Here is a 21777-nt window from a genome sequence, read left to right as displayed (position 1 = left end):
ACCCCCCACCTCTGAGCAGCCAACCACACCAGAAGCCTACCCCACCCTCCAGCAGACCTGCAGCCACCACAGGAGGCAGCCCTGCCTACCAGCATGCCCACAGCAGTCTGCCTCACCACAACAGAAGGGCACACACAGCCCACATAGGGACACCTCTAGAGCATATAATTCTGATGACCAGAGGGGAGTGCACTGCTGGATCCCACAGGATGTCTCCTACATTAAGGCCACTTCTCCAAGATCAGGAGACGTAACTGAACTACCTAATACACAGACATAAACAAGAGAATTGGCAAAATAAGAAGGCAGAGGAATATGTTCCAAGTAAAGAAACAAGACATAACCTCAGAAAAAGAACTAAACAAAGTGGAGATAAACAATCTACTCAAAATGAGTTCAAGGTAATGATCATAAAGATGCTCAATGAACTTGGGAGAAGAATGAACACAGTGAGAATTTCAACAGAGTTAGAAGATATAAGGAAGAACCAAACAAAGCTGAAGAATACAACAACTGAAGGAAAAAATACATTAGAAGCAATCAACAGTATATTAGATGATACAGAGGAATGGATCAGCAATCTAGAAGACGAGTAGTAAAAATAAGCCATGCTGAACAGAAAAAAGAATTTTTAAAAATAAGGACAGTTTAAGAGACCTCCAGGAAAACATCAAGCATACTAACATTCATATTATAGGGGTCCCAGAAGAAGAGAGAGAGAAAGGGGCAGAGAACTTATTTGAAGAAGTAATAGCTGAAAACTCCCCTAACTTGGGGAAGGAAATAGACAAGAGAGTCTTAAACAAGATGAACCCAAAGAGGTCCACAGCAAGACACATTATATATACAATGGCAAAAATTAAACATAAAGAGAGAATCTTAAAAGCAGCAATAAAAAAGTAACATGTACAAGGGAACTCCTATAAGATTATCAGCTGACTTTTCAGAAGAAACTTTGGAAGCCAGAAGAGAGTGGCAAAGTATATTCAAAGTGACAAAAGGGAAAAAGCCTACAACCAAGAATACTCTACCCAGCAAGGTTATCATTCAGATTTGAAGGAGAGATAGAGTTTTACAGATAAGTAAAAGCTGAAAGAGTTCAGCACCCCTAAACCACCTTTACAAGAAAAGTTAAAGGGTCTTCTCTAAATGGAAAAGAAAAGGCCACAACTAGAAATATGAAAATTATGAAAGGAAAAAATCTCATGAGTAAAGGGAAACATACAGCAAAGGTAGTAGATCAACCACATATAACACAAGTAGAAAAGGTTAAAAGACAAAAGTAGTAAAATCACCTGTATCCAAAATAAGTAGTTCGGGAATACACAAAACAGAAAGATATAAAAATATGACATCAGGGCTTCCCTGGTGGTGCAGTGGTTGAGAGTCCGCCTGCTGATGCAGGGGACACGGGTTCGTGCCCCGGTCCGGGAAGATCCCACATGCCGCGGAGAGGCTGGGTCCGTGAGCCATGGCCACTGAGCCTGCGTGTCCGGAGCCTGTGCTCCACAACAGGAGAGGCCACAGCAGTGAGAGGCCCGCGTACCGCAAAAAAAAAAAAAAAAGAGACATCAAAAACACTTGGGGGGTGGTGTGAGTAAAAATGTAGGGTGGTTAAAATGCATCTGAACTTAAGAGATCATCAACTTAATCACATATCTATAGGTTGTTATATATGAACCTCAAGGTAACCACAAATCAAAAACCTCTGATATATACACACACAAAAAAGAGAAAAGAATCCAAACATGGGACTTCCCTGGTGGTCCAGTGGTTAAGAATCTGCCTTCCAGTGCAGGGGACGTGGGTTCAATCCCTGGTTGGGGAACTAAGATCCCACATGCCGCAGGGCAGCTAAGCCCATGCACCACAACTACTGACCTGCATGCTCTAGAGCACACATGCCACAACTAGAGAGCCCACGTGCCGCAACTACTGAGCCCACACATTCTGAAGCCTGCACGCCACAACTAGAGAGAAGCTAACGTGCCACAACGAAGAGCCTGCGCACTGCCACGAAAGACCCCGCATGCCGCAACGAAGGTCCCACGTGCTGCAACTAAGACCCGACACAGCCAATAAATAAATAAATAAAAGTTAAAAAAAAAAAGGATCCAAACATAATCTTAAAAATAGATATAAAATCACAAGGGAAGAGAGCAAAAGAAGAAAGGAACAACAACAAAACTACAAAAGCAAAGAGAAAACAATTAACAAAATGCCAATAAGCACATACCTATCAATAATTACTTTTGAACACGGAGGCAAAGGTCCTCAACAAGATACTGACAAACTGACTCCAACAATAAATAAATTAAAAGGATCATATACCATGATCAACTGGGACTTATCCCAGGGATGCAAGGATTTTTCAATATCTGCAAATCAATCAACATGATATACCACATTAACAAATTGAAGAATAAAAACCATGTGATCATCTCAATAGATGCAGAAAAGGCTTTTGATAAAATTCAATGTCCATTTATGATAAAACCTCTTCAGAAAGTGGGCACAGAGGGAACAAACCTCAACATAATAAAGGCCATATAGGACAAACCCACAGCTAACATCATACTCAACAGTGAAAAGCTGAAAGCATTTCCTCTAAGATCAGGAACAAGACAAGGATGTCCACTCCTGCAACTTTTATTCAACATAGTATTGGGGGACTTCCCAGGCGATCCAGTGGTTAAGACTCCACACTTCCAATGCAGCGGACGTGGGTTCAATCCCCGGTCAGGGAACTAAGATCCCACATGCCACGTGGCGCAGCTAAATAAATAAATAAACAAACAAACAACATAGTATTGGAAGTCCTAGCCACAGCAGTCAGAAAAGAAAAAGAAATAAAAGTAATCCAAACTGGAAAAGAAGAAGTAAAACTGTCACTGTTTTCAGATGACATGATACTATTAATAGAGAATCCTAAGGATGCCACCAGAAAACTACTACAGCTAGCTCATCAATGAATTCAGTGAAGTTGCAGGATACAAAACTAATATACAGAAATCTGTTGCATTTCTATACACTAACAAGAAAATATTAGAAAGAGAAATTAAGGAAACAATCGCATCTATGACTGCAACAAAAAGAATAAAATACTTAGGAATAACCTACCTAATAAGGCAAAAGACCTATACTCTGAAAACTATAAGACACTGATGAAAGAAACTGAAGAGACACAAACAGATAGAAAGGTATACCGTGTTCTTGGATTGGAAGAATCAATATTGTTAAAATGACCATACTATCCAGGGCAATCTACAGACTCACTGCAATCCCTATCAAATTACCAATGGCATTTTTCACAGAACTGGAACAAAAAATTTTTTAATTTGTATGGGAACACAAAAGACCCCAAATAGCCAAAACAATCTTGAGAAAAAAGCACGGAGCTGGAGGAATCAGACTCCCTGACTTCAGACTATGCTACAAAGCTACAGTAATCAAAGCAGAATGGTACTGGCACAAAAAAAACAGACATATAGATCAATGGAACAAGACAGAAAGCCCAGAAAGAAACCCACACACTTATGGTCAATTAATCTATGGTCAATTATTAGGAGGCAAGAATATACAAGGGAAAAAAGACAGTCTCTTCAATAAGTGATGCTGGGAAAACTGGACAGCAACATGAAAAAGAATGAAATCAGAACATTCTTTAATACCATACATAAAAATAAACTCAAAATGGATTAAAGACCGAAATGTAAGACTGGATACTATAAAACTCCTAGAGGAAAACATAGGCAGAACACTCTTTGACACACGTTGCAGCAATATTTTGGGGGAACCATCTCCTAGAGTAATGGAAATAAAAATAAACAAATGGGACTTAATTAAACTGAAAAACACCAGTCAGATGGCCATCAATAAAAAGTCCGGAGAGGGTGTAGAGAAAAAGGAATCCTCCTACACTGTTGGTGGGAATGTAAATTGGTGTAACCACTATGGAAAACAGTATGGAGGTTCCTTAAAAAACTAAAAATAGAATTACCATATGATCCTGCAATCCCACTCCGGGACATATATCCAAAGAAAACTCTAATTTGAAACGATACATGCACCCCAATATGTATTGTTCATAGCAGCACTATTTACAATAGCCAAGACATGGAAGCAACCTAAATGTCCATCAACAGATGAATGGATAAAGATGTGGTATAGATAGATAGATAGATATAGATATAGATAGATATAGTGGAATATTAGTCATAAAAAAGAATCACTTTGCTGTACACTTGAAACTAACACAACATTGTAAATTAACTATACTTCAATAAAATAAATAAATAAAAATAAAATTACTTTAAATGCAAATGGACTAAATGTTCCAATCAAAAGGTGAAGGCTTTTAATGTCACCTACTTATTTCCTAGCTTGCAATGACAATACTTGTGATATAATAACAAAAACTAGGTCAGCTTGTATCTGTTGATAATATATATAATTTTTAACTCTTTGTAAAAGAGATACAAGTTAGTACCCATTCTTGATGAATAATGCAGGGTAAGTTCATTAAGATAAGGCAAAAAAACAACTTCCACTGAAGTCTGGATTAATCAAACATAGAATAAAGCATATTTATAGGCGTATTCTACTAGTAGTTTATGTCCTGCTTACTGAGTCCATTGTAATTACCTGTCAATTAAAATTGTACAAACATAATTATATGTTCCAAATAAATATGAAACAATAAAGAGCAGGTGGGAGAAGGCAAGGGAAAAGAATACTTCTAAGAGGTTGTAAGAGTTAATGATAAGTTGACATTACTTCAGCCAATGACTGAGATGCCCAAACACAAAAGAAATGTTCTGAAATTAGGTCACATAGCACAGAACCAGGGCCTTTTGAAAAGCAGAATATTTAGAGGTAAAGGATCACAAAATCAGATCAGGAAATATTGAAAAAGAAACAAAAAACAACTACTCACCTAAAAAAACACTGCAAGAAAACCAAACTGGATGAATTCCATGACTTTTTAAAACACTGCAGGAGGGAAGTACAAGTTCAGGGAATTGACAGTGTTAGAAAAAGAGTTGACTAACACTTACTGGATAGAGTAAGAAAACAAACATCCAGAAAGTCTTAGTTCTTGTCTTATTTCAGAATCTCTTAGGATGGCCCATGACTGCTTTTCCAACTTGCTCTGGCTACTTTCTCTCTCTCCCAAAATTACCTACTCAGTGCCAACAACCTTCATCTTCACTCCACTCAGCAAACCAATGGTCCATTCTTGACATTTTTATTACTTGGAATAGATCTACATCTAAAATATGTAATTTTCAAAATAAAATAAAATAAAATATGTAATTTCCATAATCTAATCTCAGAACACGACCTCTTATTCTCCCCACTCTTTCTCTGGCTTACTTGCCAACTCTTTTACTTACTGCATTGAGACCCAGTCCCTCACCCTTCCTCTTATGTCCAATCGATCTGCTTCTTCTGACTCTAAGGCAGTGGTTCCAATCAGAAGTGATTTTGCCCCTCAGAGGGCAGTTGACAATGTCTGGAGACATTTTTGATTGTTACAACTGGAGGGGGCTGTTACTGGCGTCTAGTAGGTAGAGGCCAGGGATGTTAAACACCCTACAATGCATAGGACAGCCCCTACAACAGAAAATTATAAATGTTTCTAAAGTTGAGAATACCTGCTCTATGGTCCTCTTTAGATAATGTGGTCTATTTCTTCAATCACTCTTAGGACATTTTAACCTAAATTCTCTTGCCCTTTCATCCTTCTGACACACCTGTTCTATAAAACATAACTCTCAACCAATTGAATCATTCCAATTTTCTACTTCTAAACTTGGTGTACAGAGCTCAACAAAAGCAAAACAAACAAATAAATATCACGTAATCACAAAAATAGCTGACAGTACATATTCACAGATTCCAACCTCAGCAAAACCCTCAGCATAATCAGGCAGGCAACTCTTCTTGTCTCTTGCTAGTCACCCCTTGACTCCTATCTTTTTCCCTCAGTGACTATTCTAAACACTACCTGTCCCCTCAATTCCCCACTCTCCCCCAAATCAAACACTCAATGTCAGCAACTTTAGCTGCTTCACAAAAGACATTTTGCTACCACTAGACAAGAACTTCCACATATTCCTTCCCCATCCTATGGGAGAATTTTTTACATCTATCCCCACCTTTCTCCCTAGGAGAATGGAAGAAATGTCCCTCCTGTCCCAGCAAACTCTGATCATGGCCTACGCTCTGGATATCATCACTTGCTGGTCTCCTCCTGGACCCTGCTTCATCAATTATCCAACCCCCTAAGTCATCTACCTCAACTTCTTCCTCTTTTCCAGCCCTTTTATTTTTAGGAGAAAAAAAGTACAAATGAATGAATGAACAAAAACCTTTCCTTCCACATCTCTCTCATCATAGCAAAATTCCTTAAAAGAACTGCCTTTACTCTGTTGTCATTACTCCATCTCCCTGCTCACATCCCTACTATGCCACCAAGACTCCACAGTGGAGGCAAATGACTTCCTAGTTATCAACTTCGGTGGGTTCTTTCAGCCCTTAATTTTGGAGCATTAACACAAATTACCGTGCCCTCCTTAAAATTTTCTCCTCTTTTGGTGCTTGCAACACCATTCTCTCCTCCATACATACCTCTTTGGCCTTTCCTTCTCCCACCTCTTAGATGTCTGTGTGTCCTGTAGTTCTAGCTTCAATCTTTCTCACTTGTTTGTGCAATCCATGCTCTAGTCACTTCAAATCATACATCCGGCCCTGATTTCTTCTAAGTTTTCCTAGTGAATGACATCACCATCTACCCAGTTACCCACAGTAGAATCCTAAGGATCATCCTAGATTTCTTACTCTCACCTACACATAAACAATTGCAAAGTCCTATCAATTTAATCTAAGTATCTCTTGGATCCATCATATTCATTCTCTCTGCAACCTGTCTAATTCAGGTCATTATTTCTCACCCAGACATATTATTTTAAGAAGAATCATAATTAAGGGTATACAGGTAAAAAACTTGGAAGTCCCTTCTTACCAGTAAGAATGCTACACAAATACAATGAGGTATGATTCAAAAGAACACAGAACACTGGTACTCTTTTTTTAAAAAAATGGATTCTAATACTGTATAAATACAGGCAAATCATTTCATCTCAAGCTTCAGATTCCCAAATGCTGAATGAAGGGTAAAAGAGATATATCTAAGGACCTTTGAACCCTTAACATTCATTCTATAATTCTATTTCTACCAGACAATACTCTGAGAGTTCCTACCTCCAAATATGCACCATACTTGCTACATATGCAAGATATTATTGGTGCCAAAAGAAACAGGCTGATATGTCCCCTTTGCTGCCAAAATATAGCCAGCATATCCTGATTACCATCAGTTTCAAAAAACTAAACCTTCAATTACAAGTGTCAAAGAAATAAAATATAAGCAAAAGAAAAAGCCAAGAAAAAAGTGTAATGAAGCTGACTATATATATAGAAAAATGCTATTTCAAAATAATTTCTTCAGGAATCAAGCAACATAGAATGAGTTAGATATAAAATGAGTGCACTATAAACCACTGTGACAGTCAATAACAACATTATGAACAGAAAGCTTTCTCTACCCACAAAACAGTAGTGTAGGAATTGTACAATATCTAAAGTCAAACACCAACACAATATATATGCAATATGAGATCATAAAAAGTTTTAGGATCTACTTTTCAAAGACAAGGAGATAATACAAACTAAGCTGTGAAAATGCAGTCTGAATCCCATTAAAATGCTGTCACCCCACTCAAATGAGAAGCACCTGTTACTCTTTTGACAGTTTGGGTTCAGTTGCTCTTCTGTTGTCTACTAACCTCAGAAGTAATGTTCTGTTTTGAAGATCATATAGAAGAAGAGGGTAGAGAAAGAGTGTGTTAGACAAAACAATTTACATTGTAAAGTTGATAATGACCTAATGGTTGGTCAACTCAAAATTTAGGATAAATCAACTAGAGCCAGTTGAGCTAGAGCCAATAGAGCCACACAGACTGGGTAAACTCCCAATGTCACCACCTACCAGCCTCGTAATCTTAAAAATTCATTTAATTTCTCTGTGCCTCAGTTTCTTCACCTGTAAAACAGAACAATGATAGTACCTACTTCATAGGTAAAGTGCTTGGAACAATGCCTAGCATACTGTAAATGCTATAGAAATATTGGGTAAAGTTATCATTATTATTATTTTCCTTCTTATTTTTTGACTAAATATTAGGTGAGAAGAAAAACAACACTATAATGTATGCTCAAGCTCCAGTTTAACACTGTTACCAGGTATTTTGTTCACAGTTCAATAACAATGTTATTTCAGTTGATATCTCCAATCCTGATCCTCTAGGCACTCACAGTCAAATCAAATCTGACTCAAATCAAATCTGACTCAAATCAAATCTGGTATGAGTGTTAAGTTCATACCACATGAAATGAGAAGTATAAACAGGCATAATTCTCACACACACACACACACACACACACACACACACACAAAACAAGACACATAATTAACTGAACAGAATAGTTAACCTAGGAATAAACCTATGCATGTATGGTCAATTAACTTATGACAAAGGAGCCAAGAATATACAATGAGGAAAGGACAATCTCTTCAATAAATGGTGTTGGGAAAGTTGGACAGTCACATACAAAAGAATGAAACTGGACCACTATCTTACATCACATACAAAATCAACTCAAAACAGATTAAAGACTTGAATGTAAGACCTGAAACCATAAAACTCCTAGAAGAAAATATAGGTTGTAAGCTCCTTGATATCAGTCTTTGCGATGAGTTTTTGCGTCTGATACCAAAAGCAAAAGCAACAAAAGCAAAAATAAAGTGGGGCTACAACAAACTAAAGTTTCTGCAGAGTGAAGGAAACCATCAACAAAATGAAAAGGCAACCTACTGAATGGGAGAAAATAATTGCAAATCATATATCTGATAAAGGGCTGATATCCAAAATATATAAAGAATTCATACAACTCAATAACAACAACAATAAAATCCAATTTAAAAATGGGCAAAGTATCTGAATACCCATTTATCTAAAAAAGACGTTACACACGGCCAACAGGTATATGAAAAGGTGCTCGACATCACTAATTATCAGGGAAATGCAAATCAAAACCACAATGAGATATCACCTCACACCTGTTAGAATGCTTATTTTCAAAAAGACTAAAAATAACAAGTGTTGGCCAGGATGTAGTGAAAAGGGAACCCTTGTATACTGTTGGTGGGAATGTAAATTGGTGCAGCCACTATGGAAAACAGTAGAGAGGTTCCTCAAAAATTAAAAGTAAAACTACCATATGATCCAGCTATTTCATTTCTGGGTATTTATCCAAATAAAACAAAAACACTAACTCAAAAAGATATATGCACCCCATGTTCACTGCAGCATTATTTACAATAGCCAAGATAAGGAAACAGCCTAAGTGTTCATCCATGAACAAATAGATAAAGTGTGGTATATACGCACAACAGAATATTATTCAGACATAAAAAAGAATGAAGTCCTGCCATTTGTGACAACATGGATGAACCACAAGGGCATTGTGCTAAGTGAAATAAGGCAGAGAGAAAAAAATAAATACCATATGTTCTCTAACATGTGGAATCAATCAATCAATCAATAACCAGGCTCACAGATACAGAGAACAGATTGGTGGTTGCCAGTGGCAAGAGGTGGGCGGTGGGAGAAATTGGTGAACTGTTTTTGGTTTTTTTAGTATGTATGGTCAATTAACTTATGAAAAAGGAGCCAAGAATATACAATGAGGAGAGGACAATCTCTTCAATAAATGGAGTTGGGAAAATTGGACAGCCACATACAAAAGAATGAAACTGGACCACTATCTTACATCATAAACAAAATTAAATCAAAGCAGATTAAAGACTTCAAATCAAATTTATTTTTTTAATTTTATTTTAAAATCAATTTTTTTAAATAAATTAAAAAAACAGAAAATTTTAAAAGTTTTTAAATAAGCAAAATTAAATATGCATCAGAAGTACAGCATATGGTAGATAATACAATGGAATGCTATTCAGCCATAAAAGGAATGAAAGTCTGATACATGCTACAACTTGGGTGAACCTTGCAAACATGCCAATTGAACTAAACCAGACACAAAGGATAAATGGTGTCTGATTCCACCCACATGAGGAACCTAGAATAGGCAAATTCATAGAGACAAAAAGTAGAATAGAGGTTAACAGGGGCTGGGGCAGGATGGTACAGGGAGTGAGGGGAATGAGTTGTTGTTGTTTAATGGGTACAGAGTTTCTGTATGGGAAGATAAAAAAATTCTGAAAATGGACAGTGGTGATAATTAAATAACACTGTGAATGTGCTTAATGCCAATGAGCTGTACACATAAAAATACTCAATTTTATATTATGTAAATACATTTTACCATCTTAGAAAAACTTTTTAAAACTATAGCCTATATTTTCAACAAGAAGTTTTAACATGATTATCAGCCTTAATAGTATTAAAATAAAGGATAGATCATTTATTCTCAAGTTCCTAACTAGGGACATCAAAGGAGTCAACATCAACTCTTAGCTGGTCTTGGATTAAAGTACACACCTGAAAATGGGTATATACCTTGCAAATTTCATACGGAACATTATTTCACCTTGTTGATAGAGTCAATTTGTTTTTTACTTCCATGAGGGAGATAGAAGGAAAGAGAACTATACTGAGGAGATAACGTTATATGAGGCCAATGCATAATGGTGGTTTTATAAAGAAGTACTTATCCACAAAGAAGCAAGATAACATGAGTGCAATAGTATAACTGCCCAGGGCACCATAAAGGGTTGTGTAAATCAACTGACATTCAATTCAGACGTAGAGAGGGTTCCCATGTATTGGTAAACCATAATTTAAAACACTGAAATATCCCCCAAAATTCAAACAGACGTTGAAAGTCCATTATTTTAATACATATAATAAAAGAAAATATTTGAAAGCTCTACTCCAAACACTCTAAGAAAAATGCATATTGCATTACAAAGACACAATGAAAGTGAATTTAATAAATTAACATACGGGTAGAAGAACTGAGCCTCTGGCCAACAGCCAGCCAGAAACTGAAACCTGCCAACATGAAACTGAAACCTGCTAACAACACGAGTGAGCTTGGAAGCAGAATTTCCAGCCCCAGCTGGGCTTGAGATTTCTGCAACCCCAGACTTCAGTTTGTCTACACTTCCTAAGAAACCATGAACTACCCAGGGCCTGGTGCTCCAGCCGGGTGACAGGCCTGTGCCTCTGAGGTGGGAGAGCCGAGTTCAGGACATTGGTCCACCAGAGACCTCCTGGCTCCACATAATATCAAACGGCGAAAGCTCTCCCAGAGATCTCCATCTCAACGCTAAGACCCAGCTCCACTCAATGACCAGCAAGCTACAGTGCTGGACACCCTATGTGAAACAACTAGCAAGACAGGAACACAACATCACCCATTAGCAGAGAGGCTGCCTAAAATCATAATAAGGTCACAGACACCCCAAAACACACCACCGGACACAGTCCTGCCCACGAGAAAGACAAGATCCAGCCTCATCCGCCAGAACACAGGCACTGGTCCCCTCTACCAGGAAGCCTACACAACCCAATGAACCAACCTTACCACTGGAGGCAGACAGCAAAAACAACGGGAACTACAAACCTGCAGCCTGCAAAAAGGAGACCCCAAACACAGTAAGTTAGGCCAAATGAGAAGACAGAGAAACACAGCAGGTGAAGAAGCAAGGTAAAATCCCTGCAGACCAAACAAATGAAGAGGAAACAGGCAGTATACCTGAAAAAGAATTCAGAGTAAACATAGGAAAGATGATGCAAAATCCTGGAAATAGATTGGAAAAAATACAAGAAACGTTTAACAAGGAACTTGAAGAACTAAAGAGCAAACAAACAATCATGAACAACACAATAAATGAAGTTAAAAATTCTCTAGAAGGAATCAATAGCAGAGTAACTGAGGCAGAAGAATAGATAAGTGACCTGGAAGATAAAATAGTGGAAATAACTACTGCAGAGCAGAATAAAGAAAAAAGAATGAAAAGAATTGAGGACAGTCTCAGAAACCACTAGGACAACATTAAACGCACCAACATTCAAATTATACGGGTCCGAGAAGAAGAAGAGAAAAAGAAAGGGACTGAGGAAATATTTGAAGAGATTATAGTTGAAAACTTCCCTAATATGGGAAAGGAAATAGTTAATCAAGTCCAGGAAGCACAGAGAGTCCCATACATGATAAACCCAAGGAGAATCACTGCAAGATACATATTAATCAAACTATCAAAAATTAAATACAAAGAAAAAATATTAAAAGCAGCGAGGGAAAAGCAGCTATTAACATACGAGGGAATCCCCAAAAGGTTAACAGCTGATCTTTCAGCAGAAACTCTGCAAACCAGAGGGAGTGGCAGGACATACTTAAAGTGATGAAACGGAAAAACCTACAACCAAGATTACTCTACCCAGCAAGGATCTCATTCAGATTTGAGGAGAAATTAAAATATTTACAGACAAGCAAAAGCTAAGAGAATTCAGCACCACCAAACCAGCTTTACAACAAATGCTGAAGGAACTTCTCTAGGCAGGAAACACAAGAGAAAGAAAAGACCTACAATAACAAACCCAAAACAATTAAGAAAATGGTAATAGGAACATACACATCTATAAGTACCTTACATGTAAATGGATTAAACGCTCCAACCAAAAGACACAGACTGGCTGAATGGATACAATAACAAGACCCGTATATTTGCTGTCTACAAGAGACCCACTTCAGACCTAGGGACACATACGGACAGAAAGTGAGAGAATGGAAAAAGATATTCCATGCAAATGGAAGTCAAAAAAAGCTGGAGTAGCAATTTTCATAACAGACAAAATAGACTTTATATAAAGACTATTACAAGAGACAAAGAAGGACACTACATAATGATCAAGGGATCAATCCAAGAAGATATAAAAATTATAAATATTCATGCACCCAACATAGGAGCACCTCAATACATAAGGCAAATGCTAACAGCCATAAAAGGGGATATTGACAGTAACACAATAATAGTACGGGACTTTAACACCCCACTTTCACCAATGGGCAAACCATCCAAAATGAAAATAAATAAGGAGACACAAGTTTTAAATGATACATTAAACAAGAAGGACTTAATTGATATTTACAGGACATTCCATTCATCAAAAACAGAATACACTTTCTTCTCAAGTGCTCATGGAACATTCTCCAGGAAAGATCATGTTGGGCCGCAATTCAAGCCTTCATAAACTTAAGAAAACTGAAATCGTATCAAGTATCTTTTCCAACCACAACACCATAAGACTAGATATCAATTAGAGGAAAAAATCTGTAAAAAATACAAATACATGGAGGCTAAACAATACACTACTTAGTAAGCAAGAGATCACTGAAGAAATCAAAGAGGAAATCAAAAAATACCTAGAAACAAATGACAATGAAAACACAATGACCCAAAACCTATGGGATGCAGCAAAAGCAGTTCTAAGAGGGAAGTTTGTAGCAATACAACCCTAACTCAAGAAACAAGAAACACCTCAAAGAAACAACCTAACCTTACAGCTAAAGCAATTAGAGAAAGAAGAACAAAAAACCCCCAAAGTTAGCAGAAGGAAAGAAATCATAAAGATCAGATCAGAAATAAATGAAAAAGAAATGAAGGAAACGATAGCAAAAATCAATAAAACTAAAAGCTGGTTCTTTGAGAAGATAAACAAAATTGATAAACCATTAGCCAGACTCATCAAGAAAAACAGGGAGAAGACTCAAATGAATAGAATTAGAAATGAAAAAGGAGAAATAACAACTGACACTGCAGAAATACAAAGGATCATGAGAGATTACTACAAGCAACTATATGCCAATAAAATTGACAACCTGCAAAAATGGAAAAATTCTTAGAAAAGCACAACCTCCTGAGACTGAACCAGGAGGAAATAGAAAATACGAACAGACCAATCACAAGCACTGAAATTGAGACTGTGATTAAAAGTCTTCCAACAAACAAAAGCCCAGGACCAGATGGCTTCACAGGCACATTCTATCAAACATTTAGAGAAGAGCTAACACCTATCCTTCTCAAACTCTTCCAAAATATATCACAGGGAGGAACACTCCCAAACTCATTCTCCGAGGCCACCAACACCCTACACCAAAACCAGGCAAAGATGTCACAAAGAAAGAAAACTACAGGCCAATATCACTGATGAACATAGATTCAAAAATCCTCAACAAAATACTAGCAAACAGAATCCAAAAGCACATTAAAAGGATCATACACCATGATCAAGTGGGGTTTATCCCAGGAACGCAAGGATTCTTCAATATATGAAAATCAGTCAATGTGATACACCATATTAACAAACTGGAGGAGAAAAACCATATGACCATCTCAATAGATGCAGAAAAAGCTGTGGACAAAATTCAACACCCATTTATGATAAAAACCCTCCATAAAGTAGGAATAGAGGGAGGGTATTAGGTATTAGGTATTAGGTATTAGGTATACCTAATAGAGGGTAACCCTCAACATAATAAGGGCCATATAGGACAAACCCACAGCCAACATCGTTCTCAATGGTGAAAAACTGAAACCATTTCCACTAAGATCAGGAACAAAACAAGGTTGCCCACTGTCACCACTAGTATTCAACATAGTTTTGGAAGTTTTAGCCACAGCAATCAGAGAAGAAGAAATAAAAGGAATCCAAATTGGAAAAAAAGAAGTAAAGCTGTCACTGTTTGCAGATGACATGATACTATACACAGAGAATCCTAAAGACACTACCAGAAAATTACCAGAGCTAATCAATGAATTTGGTAAAGTAGCAGGATACAAAATTAATGCACAGAAATCTCTTGCATTCCTATACGCGAATGATGGAAAATCTGAAAGAGAAATTAAGGAAACACTCCCATTTACCACTGCAACAAAAAGAATAAAATACCTAGGAATAAACCTGCTTAAGAAGACAAAAGACCTGTATGCAGAAAACTATAAGACACTGATGAAAGAAATTAAAGATGATACCAACAGATGGAGAGACATACCATGTTCCTGGATTGGAAGAATCAACATTGTGAAAATGACTCTACTACCCAAAGCAATCTACGGATTCAGTGCAATCCCAATCAAACTACCAATGGAATTTTTCACAGAACTAGAACAAAAAATTTCACAATTTGTATGGAAACACAAAAGACCCCGAATAGCCAAAGCAATCTTGAGAAAGAAAAACAAAACTGGAGGAATCAGGCTCCCCAACTTCAGACTATACCTCAAAGCTACGGTAATCATGACAGTATGGTACTGGCACAAAAACAGAAATATAGATCAATGGAACAGGATGGAAAGCCCACAGATACACCCATGCATATATGGTCACCTTATTTTTGATAAAGGAGGCAAGAATATACAGTGGAGAAAAGACAGCCTCTTCAATAAGTGATGCTGGGAAAACTGGACAGCTACATGTAAAAGAATAAAATTAGAACACTACCTAACACCATACACAAAAATAAACTCAAAATGGGTTAAAGACCTAAATGTAAGGCCAGAAACTATCAAACTCTTAGAGGAAAACATAGGCAGAACACTGTATGACATAAATCACAGCAAGATCCTTTTTGTCCCACCTCCTAGAGAAATGGAAATCAAAACAAAAATAAACACATGGGACCTAATGAAACTTAAAAGCTTTTGCACAGCAACAGAAACCATAAACAAGACGAAAGGACAACCCTCAGAATGGGAGAAAATATTTGCAAATGAAGCAACTGACAAAGGACTAATCTCCAAAATTTACAAGCAACTCATGAAGCTCAATATCAAAAAAACAAGCCAATCCAAAAATGGGCAGAAGACCTAAATAGATATTTCTCCAAAGAAGATATACAGATAGCTAACAAACACATGAAAGAATGCTCAACATCACTAATCATTAGAGAAATGCAAATCAAAAGTACAATGAGGTATCACCTCACAGCAGTCAGAATGGCCATCATCAAAAAATCTACAAACATAAATTCTGGACAGGGTGTTGAGAAAAGCGAACCCTCTTGCAATGTTGATGGCAATGTAAATTGATACAGCCACTATGGAGAACAGTATGGAGGTTCCTTAAAAAGTAAAAACAGAACTACCATATGACCCAGCAATCCCCATACTGGGTGTATACCCTGAGAAAACTATAATTCAAAAAGAGTCATGTACCACAATGTTCACTGCAGCACTGTTTACAATAGCCAGGACATGGAAGCAATCTAAGTGTCCATCGACAGATGAATGGATAAAGAAGATGTGGCACATATATACAATGGAATATTACTCAGCCATAAAAAGAAACGAAATTGAGTTATTTGTAGTGAGGTGAATGGACCTAGAGTCTGTCATACAGAGTGAAGTAAGTCAGAAATAGAAGAACAAATACCGTATGCTAACACATATATATCGAATCTAGAAAATAAAAAAAAAAGGTTCTGAAGAACCTAGAGGCAGGACAGGAATAAAGATGCAGACATAGAGAATGGACTTGAGGACACAGGGAGGGGGAAGGGTAAGCTGGGATGAAGTGATAGAGTGGCATGGACATATATACACTACCAAATGTAAGACAGATAGCTAGTGGGAAGCAGCTGTATAGCACAGGGAGATCAGCTCAGTGCTTTGTGACCACCTAGAGGGGTGGGATAGGGAGGGTGGGAGGGAGACGCAAGATGGAAAAGATATGGGGATATATGTATGCGTATAGCTGATTCACTTTGTTATAAAGCAGAAACTAACACACCATTGAAGGCAATTATATTCCAATAAGGATGTTAAAAAGTAAGAAAATAAAGCAGAGATCAGCAAACTAGAAAGAAATTAATTAATTAACATACAGGTTAGGATACAGGATTCTAGTTAGTATAATTTAATTTTCTTGTAATTACCACATATCAAATACTATTCAAAGAATAACAATTTTCATAGAGAAATGCAAATCAAAACTACAGTGAGGTATCACCTCACACCAGTCAGAATGGCCATCATTAAATTGTCTACAAATAATAAATGCTGGAGAGGGTGTGGAGAAAAAGGAACCCTCCTACGCTGTTGGTAGGAATATAAACTGGTGCAGCCACTATAGAGAACGGTATGAAGGTTCCCTAAAAATCTAAAATTAGAATTACCATATGATCCTGCAATCCCACTCCTGGGCATATATTCAGAAAAGACAAAAACTCTAATTGAAAAAGATATATGCACCCCAATGTTCACAGCAGCACTATTTACAATAGCCAAGGTATGGAAGCAAACTAAAGGTCCATCAACAGATGAATGGATAAAGAAGATGTGGTATATATGTACAATGGAATATTACTCAGTCATAAAAAGAATGAAATCATGCCATGTGCAGCAATATGGATGGCAATATGGATGGACCTAGAGATTACCATACTAAGTGAAGTAGGTCAGACAGAGAAAGACAAATACCATATGATATCACTTATATGTGGAATCTAAAAAAAGGATACAAACAAACTTATTTACAAAACAGAAATAGACTCATAGGCACAGAAAACAAACTTATGGTTACCAAAGTTGAAAGAGGCAGGAGGGATAAATTAGGAGTTTGGGATTAACAGATACATACTACTACATATAAAATAGATTAACAACAAGGACCTACTGTGTAGCACAGGGAACTATATTCAATGTTTTGTAATAATCTATAATGGAAAAGAATATATATATGTATGTATAACTGAATCACCTTGCTGTACACTTGAAAATAACAGAACATTGTAAATCAACTATATGTCAATTAAAAAAATAAAAATAAATTAGAAAAAAATTTTTCAAAGAACTAGAATACAATATTCAAAGAACAAAAAGCCAAAACCAGACTAATAATAATATTAGAAACACTTACATGGCTCTTAGAATATGCGTGGTTTGTTATAACCTCTTTACATATACTACTAACTCACATCCCTCACAGCAACCTCAGACAACAAGTATTCTTATTATTCCCATTTTACAAATGAGGAAACTGAGGTGTAGAGGGGTCAACCACGTTGTCTGGGCTCACTGTCCTACTAGTAAGTGGCAGAGTAAGGACTGGAATCCTGCAAGTGTGCTTTCCCGGTCCTTAATTTTAATTGCTATGGTTTACAATCTCTTGGTGATATTAAGGAGTACACTACATAAAGTCTAGGAAAACTCAAAATGCAAAGCAGTTTGGGGGCCAAATATAACAAATGTCCTGAGGAAATCACCAAATCACAACACAACAATAAATGAGATTCATAATGACTGCTCTGAGACATAAGGGAAAGTTAAAATATGTTCAGTATACTTACTGTTTTAGAAGGCAAAGAATTATTTAGTGCATTTAAATTTTTTCCATCCAAAACTGTCAATATGATTTTCATTTCTAAAGGGGTAAAACTTTCAACTGTCCAAAATTACTCATTCCCTGAGAGCTCTAAACAGAAAGTTACTGAGCAATCTTATTTGCCAATTATCTCATTCTTAATGAAATATGGTATGTGTGTGGTGTGTGTGTGTGTGTGTGGTGTGTGTGGGGGATCATAAATAAATTAAGGTTTCCATGTGTTTTGATTCTAGGTATATAAGAACTTAATACTAAAGATATTAGAAAGTGTCAAATCATTTGGATAGATGAGTGAATAAACTCATAGAATTGTGTCATTATTGTAAAAAGCCTAGAATCTGATCACTCATAGTGAGTTATAAAAAAAAAAAAGTACAGGCTTTCAACTCATACATAGAACTGAACTTCAAGCTTGTCTCCACCAGTATAGTTACCATGAATTTTTGGCAAGTTAATTTCACATACCTGAACCAAAGTTTCCTTCCCTGTAAGTTGAGGATACTAATTCCTAACTCACAAGGTTCTTGTGTGAGCTAAGGAAAAAACACATGCAAAGTGCTGAACACAGTCCCTGGAATATAGCAGATGGTCAACAAACAGCGACTACTATTATTCCCTAACCTTTTTCTACTTTGTCCCCCAAATGTAAGAGCCTAATCTTACCAATTAGCAAGTCATTCATAGGCTTCTCAGAATTACAGTAAGTACAGTACCATATGCCCTATTCAAAAATGGAGCATATGAAAGTACAAGAAAATACAAAACCAAATCATCAAATGAGACAAAAACGTCGGAATCCTGTTTCCCCACCCATATCTTTTCTGTTTGGTTTTGTAATAACCCGCATTCCTTTATCAACAATACGAATCCTATCATTTTTTGGCGGTCTAAACATTCCTAGTTGGGTACTGTTGCTTATTTATTTTGACGGCTACTTTTGCGACGATAATTGTAATCATTGCTTGAAAACAAAAAAGAAATACAGGACAGGAGCATTTTAATGAAATGCTGTAACTGTTTCATCTATCTCGACGGTTGACTGGATGCCATGTGGATCATTTATTATAGCAATATATTTTCACATTACTGCGCCACCCCCTTACCCAACAAACATATGCCTTAATGAGCAAAACTCCAGACTGACAGTGAACGAATGCTCTTTAGGGACACAATAACTCAAAACTTGGTGCTCTCAGTAAGGATCCTCGGGGAGGAGGGAAGGTGGCCGGGTGTCACTGCAAGTGGAAATGAACAGAATCGGAAACTGTTCTGTCTCCTTAAACAAGATTGGAGATGAGCCCTGTGGGGCTAGGAGCGGAGAGAGGCGGGTTAGGTGGGCCTTGGAGGCAACAGAGGAAGGAGGCGGCAACTGCAGTCTGGGAAATGTCTGTGCCACCGGGGAGAGGAGCGTCAGAGCCCATCACCACCCGAGGGTGGAGGCGGAAAGAAGTGGCAGGCTCAGCCCAGTCCCCAGAACTGGTTCAGCTTCAGAAGCCTGGAAGGACTGAGAGGGAATGGGAACCCAGGTGATCAAGAAAGATGAGGGTAGGGGTGGCCTCCTGGCTGCCTTCAAAACGGGACGCTGCTGACCCCGCCGCCATCCAGGTGCCGCTGGAGAGGAAGGCAGGGACCCAACAGGGAGCGCTCAGGTTACCTGTGTCAGCCGCCTGCCCGCTCGTCTCCACTTCCGCAGACTAGGTGTTACCACAGGCTACCCGGGCACGCGCCGAGTGACGTCATCCTCGCGCGCCCGAGCCGCCGTCCGCCTGGCCCCGCCCCTTGAGTGCAGGGGGTGGGGCAGTGGAGGTCTGCGCAGGCGCGGAGCTGCCTGGGGCTTGGGAAGGCGTGAAAAAGGCTTGTTTTGGATTTTGTGGGGTCGCCGTCTTACCCTCCTACTCCTAGTTGCAAAATCTTATAGGGACTTAATAAAAAAAATGTTATTGAAATACAGACATGGACTTTTTATTCTTTATTTTGCTCTTCCTCTTCCGTATATAACTCTTGTTTGTATACTCGTTCGTTCCAGCACAGTTTATTTAAGTCCTATTGTGTTCCAGGCAAGCACTGTTACAGAATCTGGGATACAGCGATGACAAAACAGACACAATGCTTTCTCATGGAGAAAGCAAACATTGAATAATTCACCAAAGATATTTTAGGCGCATCTCATTTTATTGCCCTTCACTTTATGCCACTGGGCAACCCTGCCATTGTCAGATAATAGTTAGCATTTTTTAGCAATAAAGTATTTTTAATTAAGATAAGTATTTTTTTTACATAATGCTATTGCACACTTAATAGACTACAGTATAGTGTAAACATAACTTTTATTTTCACTTAAAAACCAAAAAAATCATGTAAGTTACTCAAAAACTAAAGGAGGATGTCAGAGAAGTGCCCTATGAAGAGGCTCATTAAGCTGAGAAGGGAAGAAGCCAGCTCTATGAAGATCTGGAGCAAGAACAACCAAGAGAATGATGGAAAGCTATGGGGAGGGGACTGAATGTAGTGGTGCCCTTGAGAAAGTGAGAAAATAGGCTAGGGGAAGAATAGAAGATGAGATTAACAAGGCAAGGAGAGTTCTGATCTCGCAAAGTTTCTTTGCAGGAGGCATGGATTTTATTTTAACTATAATGGGAAGCCAGTGAAGAGTTTTAAACATGCAAGTGACAGGATCTGGTTTTATAAGATCACCCTGCCTGCTGTGTATAAGAATAAACGATTTGGAGTCCGAGAAAGGGTTCAAAGAGAACAGTTGCTTTTGTAATGACCAGGTAAGAAATGATGGAGAGAAGTGAACAAATTTAAGGAATAATTTGGAGGTAGATATGACAGACTTGGAGATAGATAAGGCCATAGGGAAAGAAAGGTGTCAAAATGACTTCTAAATTTTGGGCTTTTGCAAATAGCTGGATAACACAGCTAAGACAATTTCTAATACTTCACAAGATTTTCTCCTCCTCCTTTCCACCCTGATCCCTTTGCTTCTTTGTTACCAAGCCCTCTCAGTTCTCCTCTTACCTTTGTGATCATCTCCCCTCAGTTTCCATCAAGGGGCTCCTTTTTCCTTTCCCTTTCCTTAACTCTTTACCCCTTGATCTTCTTATGCTACATCAGGGGCTGCACGCCCAAAAGCCTACAGTGCCCAGGCAGTGAACACAAAGGAATGAACCTCGTGGATAGAGACTGTGAAGAACTGGAGCTCATGGTCCCTACTCAGCTCTAATTGATTTTTGCCAACCAGCAATCTTTCCTAGTGATAGATCCTCCCATTTTTAAAGAGAAATCAATATGCAGATAC

The 21777-nt window shown here is 37.8% G+C and overlaps 1 protein-coding gene across 2 annotated transcripts in view; it reads right to left on the bottom strand.

Annotated features, from left to right (window-relative positions):
- Positions 1 to 20218, bottom strand: part of AOPEP (aminopeptidase O (putative)) — a 359340-nt gene extending 339122 nt beyond the window's left edge. For both annotated transcript variants that reach the window (XR_009564370.2, XM_030832878.3), the window contains exon 1: positions 20131 to 20218. The gene's annotated coding sequence lies outside the window, so the exon portion shown is untranslated. The remainder of the gene's footprint in view (positions 1 to 20130) is intronic.
- Positions 20219 to 21777: the final 1559 nt, after the last annotated feature.

This window comes from Globicephala melas, chromosome 6 (genome assembly GCF_963455315.2).
Source record: "Globicephala melas chromosome 6, mGloMel1.2, whole genome shotgun sequence".
Lineage (NCBI taxonomy): Eukaryota > Metazoa > Chordata > Mammalia > Artiodactyla > Delphinidae > Globicephala > Globicephala melas.
Note: the sequence above shows the minus strand (reverse complement) of the source record. Positions and strands in the feature narration are given on the sequence as shown.